The sequence below is a fragment of the Photinus pyralis genome, unplaced genomic scaffold (assembly GCF_008802855.1).
Source record: "Photinus pyralis isolate 1611_PpyrPB1 unplaced genomic scaffold, Ppyr1.3 Ppyr1.4_LG4, whole genome shotgun sequence".
NCBI lineage: Eukaryota > Metazoa > Arthropoda > Insecta > Coleoptera > Lampyridae > Photinus > Photinus pyralis.
The window spans coordinates 44,093,352-44,114,133 of record NW_022170511.1 but is presented as its reverse complement, the minus strand read 5'-3'; the positions used below and the strand labels follow the sequence as shown (position 1 = coordinate 44,114,133).

The window sequence follows — 20,782 nt, the reverse complement described above, 5'->3', positions numbered from 1 at the left end:
CGCTCCGCCCGAGATGATCGGTCCCTCCCAACCCAAGTGTCTACCCCGATCATCTAGTTGCGACAAAAAAGGAGCTTTCAAAAGAATGATAGTAATGACACCTACACAGGATACCAGAGGGTCGGGTCGGTAAAATAGTTTCAGATTTAAAAATGTGTGCTATTACTCACTCCAGGAGACATACTACATATTGTTGATCATCTCGGGCGGAGCGCTTCATATAATTAAGATCGAACATCACTTAGGTAAGTTCGTTTGATCTTATAATTTTCTTAAAATACAAGCCGCGCCATCTCTACTCCCATCGCTGAATCATATTTAGAGCGGTAAAACGGCGCATTTACAGTGAAAGTCTTTAGTGTAATTAGTCCATGGTTCAATAGAATTATTTTAACCAGCTGTTAGGCAACAATATGTTCATTTGCCACAGAATGGTAGTATACAGTGTTAACCAAAACTGCCTGTATTGTATTATCATTATTAGAAATATATTCGTGTTTGGCTCTTGGCAGTAGTCTGTTCTGTCTTAAAACCATGTTGTTTTATTTACATTTTAACATTAATAATCTTCATTATGAGTATTTTATGACAAGACGTATGAATCAAGATGCAATTGAGGTACTACCTTGTTTAAAAGTAACAGCAATATGCAATCTCCTTGGATAAGGTGCGTAATATAATTACTTATTTATGGTTTTTTAGCATTTCTTTGGAGAAGTCCGCCAAGCGTGTGGATGTAATACTCATCCAGACCCACTTCAATTCATTCAGGTATATCGCCTTCTATCTGTTGCATCTCTTGTTAAGCCACCAAGAGGTAGTTATATAACAGGCGGCGAAATGTTGAACTCATTATTAAATGCAAGTGATCTTATATCTGAGACTGCAAAACAAAGACAGGTAAAATTCGAAAAAGAGTTGGATGAACTTCTTGACAATGGTGAACCGGTTGAATCCCTTATTTCGCTTTTTGACCATTCATATCATGAAATTAATAAAATTGACGAAAAAGCTTTACGCATGTTTTGCGGTTACGTAGCAAGAAAGGCAAGGAAAGCCACAGATGCAAAGCACTGCGATCAATGCTTTGGATTGCTGCAAGCTGACCAGATATGCGACAAAAATGAAAATAATTCCTACATTAACAAAAGGAATGATGGACATTTACTCACGCCATCTGAGGGATTATATGAAATAATTTATAATCTTGAAAGCTCTATATGCCATACACTGCAACACACATCATTAGGTGACAATATTCTTTTTGAAGGTAAGCAAAGTCTTAACCGAATCACCATAACACAGTGCTTAAATATTTTTTCCAATATCGCCTAGTTTTTATTGATTTTAATCCCTAATTTTTGTGCATTAACAGGTAATTTTAATCCCTAGGAATTAAGAAAAATTTTATCCCTTGTGATCATGACATATTGTTAAATAGCCTACCTTACTTTTTGATAGTGTTTTTTATAATATAAATCATACTCATTTCGAAATGAATTTAGAACGGTCGGTGTTGGAAAAAATAGTATAAGTAACACTGGATCAAACTAGTTTTTGGTCCCTCAAGAACATTAACTATTCTTTCGAAAACAACAACTCTTTTTAATCCCTTGTTACTTATAATATACTATTGCATGTTGCTTGCACGATATTAACTTTTTTAAATTATATTTTACTTTTGCAGTTATTAAAAATGCCAAACTTAATACCTACAAACCAGTGGGCTGTGAACTACACAAAAGGAAATTGACGAAAGACCTTTTACGGTTTCATCTAACAACTCGCATGATTTTTACATGCAAACAATATAACAAACGCAGACTAGAGGATGCGGATAAAAGAAAAAAAATTAAAGATTCGATAAAGAAATTTAAAATTGTATAAATAAATTTGAGCGGCATAGCTGTTATTTTATATTCAATGATAATCTTGCACCCATCTGAACGCTTTGTTGCCTACATGCAGGCGGAAAAACTTTGAACATTTTTTTTTGTACTGGAGAAACAAAATGAAGTTGCTGCCGTAAGGTAAAATCATAATCCATGGGTACACTAACACATTGTATAAGGTACAACATCAGAAATCTTTAAATAATGATTATATACACAAAAAACGTAGTATCTCCCATAAGACTCCATAGTAAAACCAGCCTATGACTGGAAGGTAGGCAATAAGCATGCGAGGTCAGATTTGGTAAACGCGCTTCCTATATAAAACGATCAGAGTGCCGCCACCGTTATGAATCCACCTTGGAATGCAATACCTATTTAATTACGTGATTTATTTACAATTAATTAATAAATTCATAACAGTGTTGAAATGGATTAATCTATAACAGTTAATTAGTATCTATCACTTACAATTTAAAACATAACACGACCGCATCGATGTTAGAACTAACTGAAGTACAGTTCCTTTACTTATATAGAAAACGCCCATTTTTCTGGAGCGCTCGCGAATATTCTGGAATGTCGAACAAACACGTCATATTTCCCGGAAAGAATGCGTCACAACCGCTTTCGTATCTTATCGCCGATGACTAATCTTTTAGGGCGCCTCGATGTAAGTATATCGGGATTTCTAGAATATTCGCTTTAATACTAAATGTTACAACTACAGATAACTATTTGTACGAGTATCTGTAACATCAATTTTTTTCCAGTCACGATCATTGATTACGTTATGTATACAACTCGACACAAAGAGATTTTAGACTTTTAAGATTACTTCAAAGAGATAGTTAATTTTGAAGGCGGAGTTTTAATGGAACAATATCACAAGTATGTAAAAACGCTTTGAGGTCGTTCCGAGACAAACCCCCCAAGATGAAACTGTCAAATACAGATAACCCTAAAAACAAATATCTTATGAAGGGATAGTATTTGTATTCAGGTCGAGTTTTTGTACGTTTGGCGATACGCATTGTGTCTTGAACGTGCTAATGGATATTTATGTGATCTGAAATACGTTCTTTAGAAATGAAGCACTTCCTATATGAAGGGCAGAAATCGGTTAAACCAGCGGCAATTCATTGATAAATACTGATGGAAGTACAGCGATGTTTTTTTTTGCTGAAAATTTCGATTTTAGTGCACTCAGCAACTTGTCCGACGACATACCTACAAGTACTTTAAATTTCAAATGCGTATACGTTGTAAGACGATTTTATTTTCCAAGCAATCTTCTAATCGAGGTGTGTTTCCGTGAGAGTATTTACAACGTGAAAACCTCGTCGCTGTTTTATGTATTTTATCCGCACTTCAATAAAATATTTATTTTACACACCACCTCTCACTTTTTCTCTACAATCTATTTACCCATCAAAATTTTACGGACACAAGGGACCAAATTTAATTTTGCCATTCATGGTCGTTAATTAATCGAGATTGCCACCAGCGCCTTTTTGCTATCACCTTTTTTGGCACTTATTGTCAACCGTTAGCTGATCAAGATTTACGTCCTTTTGTGGCGAATTTTGAGTAATTGTGACGGAACTTCAAGATGACTATAAAATTGTCTAAAAGTGGCAATCAATTTCTTGGAGTAAATGGCAAAACGTACTTGTATTTTTGCGTCGTCCATGGTTACATGACACTGCTAAGGCTAGGGTCACACGACCATCAAAATAACGTACCTACACATATAACGAGCGTACAACGTACAGTGTTGCTTTAGGTATACCTACTAACCGTAAAAGTATTCCAGGACAAATTGGCAACTCAGATACTGTCGTAAATTCTATTAAGACACAAGCAGCCCACTATTTATAATACAACGACATCGGTCACCACAGGCGGTTTTTAAGGCCTATGTGACCTTAGGTAGACACTGTTGAATGCAAACATTTCCATATAGAAGCGCGAAAACCGTTAATTCCTTCATTGTTTAAACTCAAAGACACTTTTTTAAGACAAATCTTTTGGTGACAACTAACAACCCCAAAAACAGTTACCAACATTTCAACCTATGAAAAAAGCAAGGCTAGTGCGTTGGTATTGTTTGTTGTTAATACTAAAAGTTTGGTTTTTTAAAAAAATGTGTCTTCCTATGCCCGCCACGTATTTATTAAAAAAATGTACATTAAATCAGCGGTTCTCCACCTTTTTGATTAATGTACTATAAAATCCTTTTTACAATTTTAAGTAGCACCAATCTAGGTAATTTAATTAGGTACCTAATTGTAATTAATTCGCATACTAAAATTCAAACAAATACTAAAATCATATTCCATGCGGTAGTTTATAAAATTTGGCTATGTCATGGAACTATAATTAATTACGTCCCTCCCAGACGTCTTAGAAATATGGGACCAGTGTCAAAATTCAAACTTTTTAAGGTCGTAGCTATCGGATTTAATCTCGGAGGATGTTAAATATCCAATTAGTCGGAATGAAATCTCCAAATTCGACAGTCCAGTAATGCCCTTTTGTTCCTTGGACTGTGAGGTCAAGCGGCGAAATCTGTTATCGCGTTGATTTTCACGTGCACGACCTTGTCGGTTTAATGCTGGTTCTCGTATACGATTTCGTAACGAAGCGCCCAACTTAAAACGCTTCCAGATACCGGGTGTTCATCTAAAAAGTGATCACTAAAATTGGTAATTTCTACGCCGAAAACGAGTTCTTCGTTACACAATATTGTATACATTTAAAAATCCTGTCAGTAGAGATTTTAGATACTATGCCACTCCGGTCCTTTAGTAGCGGGAAAAACAAATAAGATTTTTTTTTATGAAGTAAAAACATTGAAGACCATAAATAAGTGCTATACAACATTTTTAAATATTTATTAAAATAACAAGTACATTCTTCAAGTTCATAGAAAATAAACAATTTATTTTTTGATAGCTTAAACAAATGCAAGCTCAGATGGAATAACGTCATGTGAATAAACAATCAATATACAATAAGGTTTCTTTTATGCATTGGGATAAAAACTAACTTTTTAAAACAGTTTTACTCTCAACGAAATACATCATTTACTTTACACATTTCAAATTTCAATCGTTCACATGAATAATACTGAAATATTTGTATACAGTTCACGTTTATAATATTTTTTAAAAAACATTCTCTCATGATAACGATTTGCTATTGAATGGAGCATGACGAGGCGTGATTCACCATGTATTCGTTTCCTGTTTGAAAATCAATTTCCTCTTCGAAATCGAAGTAATGACACTGAAAAGTAAAATATTAGATTAGATGGTACAATGCAGATTTTTACATACATCTTACTAATATAAACGCGACTATACGCAATACGCACAAATAATAGTTTTTAATCCAATTTGATAACTAGAAACTCATTCTGTACTACGCCATTATCCAATTCACGGTCCTCAAACAGAAATGATTAAACTGTAATGTTATTACAAATGTCAACTGAAACTGATCTCAACTTTCATCAGGTAAATCTTATTGCTTACAGTTACTAACAACTACGATATAAATAATCAGTAGTAGACAGCGAAACTAACAGGTTTGCGCCTATCTGACCTTATTCTTCACATTTGTAACAGCAGTCCGTCGCCGGATTTGCGCAGATTTTAAATTTGTTCATGCAAGATATAAAGGGTAGCCTCATTATTTGGTAGGATTTTCTAAATTTTTTCGATTTGTTTATGTGGGCGAGTCCCGGAATATGGCCCTGATTGGTGAAATGTGTCTGAAAGATTAGGGCACCGGTAAGTCGTGAGATATGGCGTGGATTGTTCAAATTATAGGGGAATTTTGCAGGCGTTGTTGCTGGGAAGCGTGAGATTTGTTAAGTCAGCGGAATTTCCGGTCGGGGCGCAGTCGATTTATGCCTGTCAAGGAATGTCATTGGCTAGAAAAAATGATTTTGTTGGTGGAGAAGATTGTACGTCACAGAATGGGTGCGAATTAAAAAATAAAGGTAGTGGGAATTTGGTTGTTGGTGGAAAACCATGGTAATACGCCTTAAGTCAGGATAGTGTTTGCGTCGAGCGGTAAAAGAAGTTAAGTCGGTCACCCACAGATAACTTAGGGTGTTGCTTTTTTCATTTTGTATTGGAAAAATTCGTGTGGAGCCGTGAACGAACTTTTGTCAGCCACCAGGAATTTATCGCTAAGTTATTTGAATTCGAGTCGAACCAGCGAAATTAAGTCGACCGATCCGATCGATTGAATTTATGCATCTTTGAAAAAAGTATGCCATTTTAGGACACTCTCCCCTTACACAAAACAAAAATGTCTCAATTGCATTCTAGTCACTATATCCTTCTGGTGCCCGCCTCAGTTACCTATTTTCAGAAATTCGACATATTTCAGTATTAAGTTGCGAAAATTTGCATTGACAGGCGATCAAATTTTATACACGATATAGGCATGCAAATAAGTCTTACTTATTCAACGTTTTTCGATGAGGTAATGGTGGGGCTCGACTGAAGTGGAAGCTCTCACCACTAAAAGTGTACAAGTGATAGTCAACTAAACCTACTCTATAAGAAGCAAAAAAATATAGTATTCGTGAATGGTTATAGGACAAGTAGTCGGGAGTTATTGATTTAATTTAATTATTTATTCCTAGACAAACGTAAATTCAATCGAAGTATGAAAATAATTGGACTCAATGAAGTTAGCAAAATAAAATATTTCCCAAATAAATTTGGAATGCTCCGAATTTATTCCTAACAGACTGACGAGCTTTATCTAAATGCACACTCTGACATGACATTACAATTTTGAAACTAATTATCGCGACAATTTTAAGCCGAAAGTTTCCGTTTCCGTAACTTTCTCTAGTGGGAACAAGTTTAAAGAAAGACCGTGCGATCATTAAAGCGTGGCGCATAAAAATAAATATTTTCCTCCCCAATTAGGTATACCTTAAAGACGATAAACTTAAATACAGCCCAGTTCGGTTTATCACCAATAAGAAATATAAGCCAATACCGCTGTAAAAAAGCACAACAAAGTTGTCTGGGAGGGTTGAAATAAGTTATACTCTAACTTTGATTGAGCTATCTTTCCGCGACGTCAATCCCTATCAGGTTATAAAACTTATATATCTCGTAAAAAGTTCAGCGCCGTAAAAAGTTTATTACGAAGTTATAGTTATAATTACAAGCCGAATTTTAATTATAATAACGGATTATAATAGTATATTAAGATACAAGTGTATAATCAAGTCTTTAAAGCACGCGCAACGAGTTTAAGGGCACGACGCAAAGCGGAGTGCCTTTAACGATGCAAGTGCTTTAAAGACCAATTATACACGTGTATCTTATAGTATTTTTTATTATACCTGCAGTATAATTTAAAAATAGGAAATTCAATGAAATCATATTGACGTTATACTCGAATACATGTCTAATTAAGTGGGCTGGGTGTTCGTAATTTCACGATTGCCATGTAAATGTCACTTGACGTTTGCTTATAAAAATCGTCGTTTTTGTGAATTAAACGATTTCCGTTGAAAAAGATAATACACCGTCCATTAAATCGCTTGTAAAATCTAAACAAACGTTGGTAGGTGTAAAATCTCAATCCAGTAAAGCCTATTATCAAGCATATGAAAAGTTGTTTCCATGGATGAATAGGAAGTTACTTACGAATAAAGTCTTAAATGCATCGATAATGCTGGCGTATATGAAGGAAATGTCAAAGGTATTTAAATCTTCTATCTTTTGGTGCATTCATTCAAAACTTCACTTATTGCTGGGACTAAAAAGTGGAACAGATTTGTAAGCATACCCTAAATTACGCGCGTTTGTAAAAGCTTCAACCAAAGGATAGGTACAAGCCAAAGAAATGTTCTGCATTTACAGAAAGCGACTTAGGAAGATTTTTTATTTCACCCAGATGACAGTTTCAAAAGTCATACTTGAAGTATCGTTACTTAGCAACTTTAAAGCACGTGTGTTTTAAAGGCCCTTTTTCTATTTTGCGTTGTTTATAGCTCCATTACCGCACGCAATCGCGTATCGTTCTATAATAGCCATTAACGCACCGCATAGATTTTGTTTTCAACTGTTGGTAACATTGCAAATGCTAATAGTCGATGGTATTTATTCCTAATGTGTACATAACATAACCAAACATTTCTAACTAAAGTTGCACAACGAAAGCTTTAATCATAATAAAGTAAATACAACAAACTTAGATTTCGTCCTTATCTGCGTAATTAAATGTACAATTATTGTACACTTTGACGGTAACAGCTCCATCATGTGTATTGACTTTGATACCAGGTAAATTGTGGGTTACGATGTTGTGTTCGGCACTATTTATATTTCCTTCAACTATAGCACTGGGAACGGCACTTTCTACATGTGTTGATGTACATCCTTGTGCAAGAATTCCATGTAATGATGAGGATGATTTACTTGCTTGGGCAAGAGTTCCTGCAACTTCCACTTTTCGTTGAACCGACGTTTCAATATACTTATCCTTCGGCAACTGCGGAGGACTTCCACCCGCCATGTCGTTTAATGGTGACCAAGTCACTACCGCTGTTGGCTAAATGTGAGACACTTGAACGCCGGAAACAGTGCCCAGATGTATTGTGCCGGATTGGCTAATTGTAGAAACTCTGCAATCTTTCGTGGCGTCTTGCCCATTGTATTGATTCCGATCGGAGTAGTAATGCAGCGACCACTACGGTATGTTACAAAGAATCGTTGATGGCAAGTATTAACTGGGTTTATGCTGCTATATTTTTTTATAATATCAATCCACAATTTCTCGGTGATGACAAACTGTCTCATTACATTTGTTTTTGTTTTAGGCACCGATACAACAACAATATCATTTTTATATTGGATGTCGCCCAGTGCCATATTAGTCAGCTCCTCGCGTCTGCATGCCCCACTGTAGCCCATTATTAAAATAACCTACAACGAGAATACAAACAAGATACTCCTGTAGCTAGTACCTACCCACTAGAACAAAAAATTCTACTTACTTTTGTATCTAAATAATGCTTGTCGTCAGCCTCCTGAATAAATCGATTAATTTGCTCTAAATCTAAAATTTTTGATTTTTTTGGCTCATAGCCTTGCGAAAATCTTTTTAGCAGTGCTTGTAACTTGACGTATCTTGATATATCTACATTTTTATGCACATTTAGGTAGGATCGTAGCATCGAATACATTGACCATAATGACGATGGCTTTTTCAAATGAGTTTGTAATTCAAAATATGCTAATAAAACATTCTCCGAAATGTGTTGGGCTTTATTTTCTTTACACCACTGGTCAAATTTAAGGTATTCCTTTTCATATTTTAGTTTCGATTTCTGCGGAAGCAAATTATCTACGGTACTGTTTGCTATTTCCCGCAATTCAGGTGGCGTGCAAGTTATGATTTCGTGCTGCTCTTCCATTTCTATTTCACAAAAATTGCAGTACCAAATGGCAATTCGCTATATCTGCGCAAAAATTGAAACTTCAAAATTTTCAATTTGAAAAAGCGAACCAGTGCTACCAACTTAACATTTACAACTAATGTGAAGTAGTACAGAATTTTGAACTATTTTTAGTTTTTTACAATAGAAATCACGCGAAATAGAAAAAGTAGTATAAATAACTCGTTTCATAAGCCGTTTTATCGCACTTGTCCTTTGGAAAACTCGCCGCTACGCGGCTCGTTTTCCAAACTGGACACGTGCGATAAAACAGCTACTTATGAAACTTGTTCTTTAATATACTATTATGTTTCCCCATACTACAAAAAATTATTTTTATTACGGGTTGATGGAAAACCCAAAACTAAATTACCGTTTTGCGATATTTCTAACATTTCCAACTCTTTGATTCGGTTGGCAAAAAGTGTTCCATGTGAGTTTGTGAGAAAGCCGCGTTCACTTTCAGAATTAAAACGTTTTAAAGCGACAGAGTTTCGCCAGTTCTTATATTACACGGGACCTATAGTTTTAAAATCTATTCTATCTCCTGATCGTTATATGAACTTTTTAAGCTTACATGTTAGTGTGACTATTTGGTCAAATGAGAAGTACTTGCAAGAATTTGGTAGTTATGCACATTCATTATTAAAATATTTTATTGAAACATTTATAGTTGTATATGGAGAAGAATATGTCTCTCATAACGTACATAACTTACTGCATGTTTATGAGGATTGTCAACGTTTTGGGATTTTGCAAAAATTTTCTGCTTTTCCATTTGAAAATTACCTACAATCACTAAAATCGTTACTTCGCAAAGGAAATAATCCATTGTCACAAATTGTTAATCGAATTCTGGAAAATAATAATGTGCAAGAGCAACCTCCAGCCTCAGTGAAAAGTCCTTTACCACAACATAAACATTTTAATGGTCCTATGTTAGGAAACTTTTATATAAATCAATATAAGTGTGTTCACTTTAATGATTTTGTATTAAAACTTTCTCCAGGAGATAATTGCTGCGGTTTAAAAGACAAAAGTATTATTTCTATTGAAAACTTTGTGACCAATTCTAACGATGATTTATTTATAATTAGTCGCAAGTTTAATACTTGCAAAGACTTTTATTTACAACCATGTCCATCTTCCACATTAGGAATTTATGTTGTGGATGACCTAGGTCCATTAGGATCTTGGATGTAGAAGAAATTTCCTGCAAGTTTTTTAAAATGAACTATAACGACAAGTTCGTAGTAGTTCCTTTACTTCACTCAATCAATTAGCTAATGAAGTTTTATGCATAATGATTAATAAAAAAGGAAGCTATATGCTATAATTGAGTTATACCAATGATTATATGTAATGCTTGATTTTCTAGCTATATTTGCTGATTTATTTAAAAGTGTTTTTGAGAGTATGTGTTAAAATTATAAACTTATAGTATGTAGTAACCTTTTGTTAGACACTGTCACCTTTCATAAAGGAAGGTGTTTTACTTAAATTACTTGCAGTTTTAATATTAAAAATTTTTTTTCATAATCACTCCAAAATGGTTGACAACTAGAATTGCAACTCGCTCCTGTAATGGATGCAAAACTGACCTGGTCAGTTATAAAATTCCCCGAGGAAGACTCAGTGTGTGCCGTTCCAACCACTTGGGTGCACGTGAAAATTCCCCAATAAGTAGTTGTATAGTACAATCAAAATATACTGTGATTGCAAATGAGATGGATGATGAATCAATGTCCAACTGTAATGATGATAATAACGAAAATCAAGATGAGAATAATATTAACCTTGAATCTGTGGTGCTGCAAGGTACTTATACTCTGCATGTGTATGAAAAATTAAAAACAGAAATGTTTATTCATTTTTTAGATGCTGAAAGAACAGCACCTGCAATACGTGGTACACAGACAATGAGACTTAGCTATACCAAAATTGCATCAACTAATTCTCATTCGCAGTCAGACACTAGTTCAGACAGACACAATTCTTAGTAAGATTTAGGTCATCCTTGAAGGTTGTTGTGTAATTGCTTCGCTTTTTAGAATATTAACAACAAATTGTTCGTAAACAAAATATTCTACAGTCCATGATGATGGACATCAGCAACCAAACTAACGAAAAAAATACTCAAGTAGCAGCAGAAGATATTCAAGGGGTTGATTCTCTCTTTACTAACATTGCTAACTTGCCAGTCAACACAATGCCACAATTAGAAGAATTAGAAAATTATCTTTCTACTTCAGAAAAACTGGATAAAGCGGTAACAGTCTATTTACGAAAAATGTTGAATTGAGTAAATTATTGTACACAATTAAGAATGCTTTAGGGTTTTGTGCTCGCTACTCTTTCAGTAGGAAGCCACAATTTGCTGTGAGTACCTATGGTAAAGCGTCTATAAGATTTATTTACGTCATGTGAAACGTTACTCGCTGTACGAAGTCCTAAAGCACTCCATAAAACTAGGCAGCTATACTTACAAAAAATGTTCTTTAAGGCAAAAGAAATTTCGCAAATTGGTGGAGCAAACTTATACGAATTTATTTCTCGGTCCTGTCAAAAACTAATCACAAATCAGTTGTGGTGAGACATTCAGTTTTTTAGGCAGAAGACCAAAACAACCATTCCGCAATTTAAAGTTGAATGAATTATTAATAAGTAAGTTTTTTAATGTTTAATATGACTTGATAATTTTATTTATTCAATAAAACAATTTAAACAATCGACTATCAAGAAAGTGGAATTAAATATAACAAAATGGCTACGCAGGTGTCTGGAGAGAGGCAATAAACAAAATTAAATATATTTTCATTTTTTACTATTATTTACTATAAGAATGTAAGTTTATTTATTTGTTACTCAGTTGTAAACGTTGATTAACAAGACAAAACGCAAACGGATAAACGTCATGTTTAAACGCTACTGACTTGTAAAACTGACAACTGACTTGTAAAACTGACAGCTGACCTGTAAAAATTTTACAAGTTAGTAATCTAGTAATTTCATTGGCCAGAATTAATGCGAAGTCTCTGTTACATGGATAACATGATATTTTAGACATTTCTTCGAGATCAATTTAAGAACTAATTATTTACGTTTACAAATGAGTAACAAATAAAATATTGTACATTATACGCCAGGTAATAGTTTTTACTGGCTCTAGGAGATGACAGGCTCGCCAGTCAACTTCTCCTATCGCCAGTAAAAACTCACTTACCTGGCTAATAATGTAAAATACTATTATTGGATTGTTTTCTATTTATGTAAAATAAAATATTCAGTTGTGATATGTGCATTATTCATGACAAAGGTATGTACGATAATGGTAAAATACAGGGTCTTCATTACTTACTGAGACCCACGTGACTGCAGGTGGTTAGGCAACTAAAAATGCGCGAGTGGTAATCCTGATTTTTTTCCCCTAGGAAAGTTACTACTGAAGCCCAGTAATATTTGAAGGCCGAATTAAGTATTTTAGAGAAACACGAAATATATTGTACTATTTATTGTTACAAAAGGTGCTCAAAGTGGCCACCGTTCACTTCCAGGCACAAATTCACTCTACGCTTCATATTTTCAAATACACGTTCGAGTTCATCTTGCGTCACATCGTTTATTTCTTGTCGTATCGCCCTTTCCAATTCTTCGAGTGTGTGCAGTCGATTTTTAAATATATTATTTTTAATTCGTCCAAACAAAAAGTAGTCCAATGGTGTGAGGTCAGGACTTCTTGGAGGCCACAAACCAGTGCTTATAATTCGATCGCCATAAAATTCTTGGAGGTATCTAAGCGTTTCGTTAGCGGTGTGTGCCGTGGCTCCATCTTGCTGGAAAAATCCATGTTGTAGCTCATCATCTTGCAGATTTTCTTCAATAGCTTGATGCAGAATTGCACGATATCGCTCTCCGTTTATAGTTTCATAAAAAAAAATCGGTCCAATTATCCTCCTTCTTGACATGGCTACCCAAACGCCAACCTTTTGGGGATGTAGAGATGTTTCGACAAAAATGTGCGGATTTTCTGCTGCCCAAGTCCGGTAATTTTGGCTATTAACGTAACCTGACAAATGTACCCATGCTTCGTCTGAATAAAACGTTAGGTCTAACAAATTGTTATCGTTTAAGCGTTCGTTGAACCAGTGGCAATATTGCACTCGACGATCGTAATCAAGTGCATGTAATTGTTGCACGGAAGAAATTTTGTACGGATGCATGTGTAGCACCTTCTTCAAAGCTTTGTGGCAGGTACCAGTCGATAGGCCTATAAAAAATACATTTTATTTTCTATTACACAAATACACGTAAACTTAGCCGTACCTGTTTGAGCGGAAAGTCGAGAAATCGATTTTTTGGGACTTTGTTCCATTCGTTGTTGAATATCGTTAACAACATTTTCACTTAAAACAGTCGGTCTGCCGGACTTCCCTTTGCAAATGCAGTGCTTGTTTTCATATCGTGTTATTAGACGTGACCTGTGGTTCTTAAATACATCGTAGTCGATATTAACATCAGGGTACTCTTCGGAAAACTGTTCAATGCACGATTGCAGTGAATAGCTGCAAGTTCCATCAGGATTTCGGTTACCACTGCGGAAATGTGCCATTAAAATAACACCATCTTCCTACAGCGATACACTAAAAATTCAGAATAACTTAATGACAATTCTCCTTAAAAAATTGTTAACTTACATCAGAATAACTTCGTCTAAGAGCTCTGAAAAGAACTGTTTTGGCTGTTGATCTAAGATAATGTTAAAGAAATTCGAAAAAAACGGTAAACACAAGCAAAGATTGACAGGAGGTGAAATAAACAAATATGCAATTTGGGTATTTTGTTTTAACCAACTGTCCGTGTCTAAAGAAAAAATATTTAAAGCGGGAAATTTAAATTTGGTCACGTGGGTCTCAGTAATTGATGAAGGCCCTGTATGTACGTACGCTGGCCGTAAATTATGTACGTACATACCCAGTACAATGTTGTGTCAAATGGATGTCATATGTACGTACGTACATAGGAGGTACATAAGGCGTTGATGGACGTACAATGTACATTGCGATTTTTAATTAAGTATGTCTTATGTACATACACTGTATGTACATATGCTATATGGGATTACAAATGAAATTAGAAAAGACATAATTAAAGACATTAAAACAGCTAAATATTTTTCGTTGATTTTTGATTGTACCCCTGACGTAAGTAAAAATGAACAGATGACTGAAGTTATTCGTTACATTAAATTTAATGACGAAGGGCCACAAGTATGTGAAAGTTTTCTAGATTTCTTTACTGTGAGTGAAAAAACAGGCGAGGGTCTTTTTGAAAGTATCGCTGAAAAACTCAAAAAAGATGGTCTAGACTTGATGGATTGCAGGGGCCAGTCGTATGATAACGGGGCAAACATGGCTGGGAAATATAAGGGTGTCCAGTCAAGGATTGTCCAAGAGAACAAACTGGCCTACTTTGTCCCATGTTCAGCACACTCATTAAATTTAGTTGGGGTTCATTCGACAGAGGCGTGTGTTGAAGCACAATCATATTTTGGCCTTATAAACAGCCTTTACAACTACTTTCATGCGTCAACATCAAGGTGGGAAGTTTTAAAACAACATGTTCCCCTTTCATTAAAATCAGAGAGTAAAACAAGATGGTCAGCAAGGATTGACTCTGTGGAGGTTATATATAAACATATGGACAAGGTGCTGTCTGCACTTGAAGAATTAACCACCCATGAATTCTCATCTACAGAAACAAGATCTGAAGCTAAATCTCTAATTAAGAACATGAAAAGGTATGAATATGTTGTAATGACATGCTTTTGGTACTCAGTCCTCAAGAAAATTGATCGAGTGAGTAAGTTTTTGCAAAGAGAGGACACAACAGTAGATAATGCTGCAAGAAACATACAAGTCTTCTAAATGTATTATCTTCAACCAGGGACTTAACTGTTTCAGAGGCAATTGATGAGGCAAAATTGTTATCTAGTAATATGGGCATAACGGCAGAGTACAAGGAAACAAGAAAGAGAAAAAAAAATGACAGGAGACATATATGAAGATGATGGGCCAAATTTTACGCAAGAAGAACTTTTCAAAAGATCACTTTTCCAAATTTGTGATAGAATTATTACTGAGCTAAGTAACAGGTACGATGCATTAAAAATGATTGCCGACAAGTTTAGTTTTTTGTGTGGGGATCAAATTAAAAAACTGGACGTTAAAACATTGCAAAGTAAAGCTAAAGAATTAGCTACAACATATACAAATGATTTAAACGAAGAAGAACTTGTAAATGAAATCGAGAGTTTTAAGTTTCATGCCCTAACTATGGAAGATGGAATTGAAAACGCAACAGCAGCATCTTTGCTCAAAATAATGTATAACAGCAAGTTGGAAGAGGTTTATCCAAATATATATGTAGCTTTAAAAATATCCATATACTGGAGAAAGAAGTTTCAGCAAATTAAAGCTTATAAAAACCTACCTAAGAAATGCTATGAAACAGCAACAACTGACTAATTTAAGCATATATCCATTGAACATGAAAGGGCTTCTTTGATTTCTTTTGATCACATAATTAACACATTTGCTGCAAAGAAGGCTCGAAAGATAAAAATTTTATAATCAGTTAATGGATTGAATAGGATATGAAACATGTGTTGTAAATAAAACCAACCACTATTATCTTACTTAGAATTAGGTCCTTTTTATTGTTTGTATTGTTTTGAATTAATGTAAAATGGAAATTTTTTTTATTTCATTAAAATAACACTTTCTAATTCAACCAAGTTTTACTTCAACTTCATATACGACTCATATAGTAGTATGCCTTTTTGTAAATCGAGGGGGGGGGGGGGCCAAAAATGAAGCTTGCCCCTCCTAGAAAAAATTGGTAGGTCCGGCCCTGACGTAACATGGCGCAGTCGAGTAGTACCTACTCATTTTTAAAACTTATGTGAGTATACAAAATTACAATTTACGAAGTTGTAGGAATATAATTAGTAATTACACAAGAAAAAATTTGGTGTCGTATTTCGAGTCGGAGAAACAAAATGGGCGACAGTCGTGGAATTGTACCGTTGTCTTTGAGAGGAAATCAGGCGAAAAATTGGAAATTATGGCGAGCTCGATTTGAAAATTACCTAGTAGCTTCGGAAGTATGTAAAAAGGACGAAGTTACACAATGCGCTCAACTATTCCATTACATCGGTGACGAGTGGTTTAAAATCTACACAACGTTTGTGATAAAGCAGGAAGAGAAAGACAAATTACAACCTTTACTTGCCAAGTTTGAAGAGCATTTTATGGGCAAAGAGAACATAGCCTATGAAAGGTATAAGTTTTTCTCATATCGACAAGAAGAATCCCAAACTACAGAAGATTTTATCATCGAATTAAAAAAAAGGCCAGCAGGTGTAAATTAGATACCATGCAAGACAGCTTGATAGTCACTATGATTACATGTGGAATAAGGAGTGAGACCGTACAGGAGAGGCTATTACAAGATGGTACCTTGACTTTGGATAAAGCGTTTGATTTATGTCACGTCATAGAGTCTGCAAAAGTACGAAGTCAGGCCATAGGAAATGCAAAACCAGTCGAAGTTGATGCCGTAAAATCTAGGAAAAATTTCGTCGGGAAACAAACTGTAAAAAATTGCAAGAAGTGTGGGAAGAATGAACATTTGGTCAACCAGTGTGCCGCTTATGGAAGGGTCTGCAGTTATTTGTTATTGCCGGATTCCCAATCATTTTGCAGCGGTATGTCTGAAAAAGAAAAAACAGCTCGAGAGCAAAGGCAGGAAAATACAGGAAGTCAGCGATCAAGAAGCCGAAGAAGTAAATTCAATTATAGTCTAAGAGCCCGCGACGCAAACCATTACCATTCAAATAGCAGCATAAAACGTATACATGAATAAGTATTGGAGGTCCCCATACACGAAACGCTCGGTCTGTCGGACCGCATTTAGCCGAAAGGTAAACAAATTCAATTGTTTATTTGTATATTTCATAAGAAATCATTACTTTTAAGAAAATCAGGTCATATGTGGTACCAAATTAAAGCTCTTGACGTCAGCTGCACAAATAACTCGGTCTGTCGGCAGGCAAATAGCCAGAAGTCCTTGACAGGCCGACATTTAGTCTGCTGCTAGAAGCCGACATTTCAGTTAGTTAGAAATTTCTACGGTCATTCAGATCCAAGCATTTTAGTTCTGTACCAAAGAGTAAATAACCATAAACCTCTACAGCGGATCTAAAAAAGCGGCTGAGCTCCTCGGTTTGACCCTACGGGATCATTGAACATTTCATCTACTGCTAGAATCCCACAGTTAGCTCAAAATATAAGAGAATCATTCAATTCAAAAACAATACAATGAAACAATTGCAAAGTGAAGAAAAGTATTAATTTCATATTTTGTCGATAACTTTTCTTCACTTTACAATTATTTTGTGGGATTCCAGCAGCAGACTAAATGTTCGATGACCCCGTAGGGTCAAACCAAGGAGCTCAGTCGCTTTTTTAGATCCGCTGTAGAGGTTTATGGTTATTTACTCTTTAGTACAGAACTAAAATGCTTGGATCAGAGTGATCGTAGAAATTTATAACTAACTGAAATGTCAGCTTCTAGCAGCAGACTAAATGTCGGTCTGTCAAGGACTTCCGGCTATTTGCTTGCCGACAGACCGAGTTATTTGTGCAGCGGACGTCAAGAGCTTTAATTTGGTACCACATATGACCTCCTTTTCTTAAAAGTAATGATTTCTTATGAAATATACAAATAAACAATTGAATTTGTTTACCTTCCGGCTAAATGCGGTCCGACAGACCGAGCGTTTCGTGTATGGGGACCTCCAATACTTGTTCATGTATACGTTTTATGCTGCTATTTGAATGGTAATGGTTTGCGTCGCGGGCTCTTAGAATATTACACAAGAGGATAACAACAAAAACTTCATCTACGTAGGCAGCGTAGACGAGCAACAAAATGTGGACACCGTTACAGACAATCGTCAGTGGAGAACTGAGTTAGAAATTAATCGTAAGGTAATTAGTTTTTTCTACGGTCACGTATAAACTTCTTGGTTTACGCATTTCTGGCGATGCGTAAACAAATCTATTACGATATAGTAACTTGTTTACACACTCCATGGTTGACACCTTATCATGGAATGATCCCAGCTATTCCACATTATTAGTTTAGTTACTTTGACATGGTTATGTTTGCAGTAGTGCCATATTTATCTACCTGTCACTTTAATTCAAAAATTTGAATCAAGATTCAAAATAAAATTTAGACGTTAATTTTTGTAATACTAAACGAGTTTTTGTACTTTTAATAGATTATTAGGTATGAATACATAGGTACACATCAAAATTTAAACACAATATAAAATTTGCCGTAGAAATGGAAGATTTAGATGCCGTAGAATACGAGGGCTGTACGCCTCCCGATGTTGCTGAAACTGCAAAAAAAGTTACCCTAGAGTTGTTGCCTTCGAAATCACGGAAAATTTATGAAAAACGTTATGACGAGTTTATTAAGTGGTGTAACTCAAATAGGATAAACAAGTACTCAGAGAATGTGCTCCTTACATATTTCTCAAAGCAAGCCGAAACGTATAAGGCTCCGTCACTTTGGTCATTATTTTCAATGTTAAAGGCAACTTTATTGGCGAAGAATGATATAAACATAGGAACATATTCCAAATTAATAGCTTTCCTTAAACGAAAAAGGGTTGGATATCAACCTAAAAACTCAAAAATCCTAAGTTTCGAACAAATAATTCACTTCCTAAGTCAAGCTCCTGATGAACAGTTTTTAATGATAAAGGTGGGTCGAAATCTTTCATACCTATTAATAGACGGCAGCATGCAAAAGTCATAAACTCTTTTAGGTCGCATTAATCTTTGGAATTTGCGGAGCCTGCCGATGTCAAGAGTTATATAACTTGAAATCAGAAAACATCACGGAAATCAATAATTCTCTCATCATAAACATTGAGGATACTAAAACTTACAAACCTAGAACATTTACAGTCATAAATGCAGATAACATTGACTATTTGGCGTATTACAGAAAATACTCGGCTTTAAGAGCAAACAAGTCTTCTGCAGAAAAACGGTTCTTTTTAAAATATCAGAACGGCCGTTGTATAAATCAGGTTGTTGGGATTAACACATTTGGTAATCTACCTAAAATTATTGCTTCATATCTAAAACTAGAAAATCCGGAACTATACACTTGTCATTGTTTTCGGCGATCGTCGACTACTTTGCTTGCCAACCGAGGGGCCAATCTTGTGGAAATCAAGCGGCACGGTGGATGGGTTTCGTCAAGCGTAGCAGAAAATTATATTGACGAATCAATTGCTAATAAACTTGAGACGACAGCAAAAATTCTGACGTCTAAGCCGAGCACTATTACTGCCAGTACTTCTCACCAAAGTAACGTTGTTAATATTCAACAACTAAACAGTATAGCAAAACAAATAAAAATAAACTTAATTTCAAATCAATTAGAAATCTGTTTTAGATAAATGTTAATGTATTTTCACCTCAACAGATGGCGCTACTAGTATTTATAATAACAATATTTATCAGTAATTTCAAATTCAAATATGTTCCTACATGTGGTCATTTTATCTCATTTCCTGATGTCCTTGCTATTTGCAAATTTGATGTACATTCTAGAATATGGCGAGCATGATCCAACATTGTGAACTTAATTGTATTTATTAAGAGATCTTGTGGAGTTCGACTTTATATTTAGGTAAGTCCATAGTACTTTGTAAATTAAGCTCGTACTTAAATTAAGTGATGTGTTCACCTAAGGCATGTACCTACTGATATTCGACTTTATATTTAGAAACTACCCAAAATAAGACAATTCCCGATTACGACAAAAAACACCCGATTTCTGACAAGCAATAAACCGACTACGAGCAGTGCGTCTTTTTTATATTCCCGCATTCGACCCCGGCGACCCGTTCAAATAACCTCTTGAAGGGAGCTATTCCGGTTTATCAGCGATGAGATCACTTCCGGTGTCAATTTTTATAATTGTTCTTTTGGCACCTTTAATTTGTATAATAAATAAGTAATGTTCAATTTATTAAAATACATTTTTCTTGTGTTCTGGTAGTTTGTATAGAATATACCTTCTAACCTATAAAACGCAAAATAATATAAATAAGCTTTAAGGTGGGTTTATGCAAAAACATTTAACATTAATTTAAAACTAATTTAAAATTAAGAAAAGTTCAAACCTGTAGATTTATATTATACCGTTTATGGTAATCTTACATTAAATTAAATTAACATAAGAAATTAAAAAGTTAACCAACTTTTAACTTCTTAGTTTTAATTTACATGAACACGCAAGTGCGCAGGTACTATTAGCTTTA

At 35.0% G+C, this 20,782-nt stretch overlaps 2 long non-coding RNA genes across 2 annotated transcripts; both read left to right on the top strand.

Moving 5' to 3' along the window:
- The first annotated feature begins 8,423 nt into the window (after nucleotides 1-8,423).
- Nucleotides 8,424-8,992, top strand: LOC116168810. The gene is made up of 2 exons (XR_004144847.1): nucleotides 8,424-8,629; nucleotides 8,755-8,992. It is a non-coding gene; the product is annotated as an uncharacterized LOC116168810 (long non-coding RNA).
- Nucleotides 8,993-9,704: 712 nt separating this feature from the next.
- On the top strand, nucleotides 9,705-11,991 carry LOC116169563. Its single transcript, XR_004144994.1, has 4 exons — nucleotides 9,705-11,190; nucleotides 11,251-11,371; nucleotides 11,424-11,641; nucleotides 11,876-11,991. It is a non-coding gene; the product is annotated as an uncharacterized LOC116169563 (long non-coding RNA).
- Nucleotides 11,992-20,782: the final 8,791 nt, after the last annotated feature.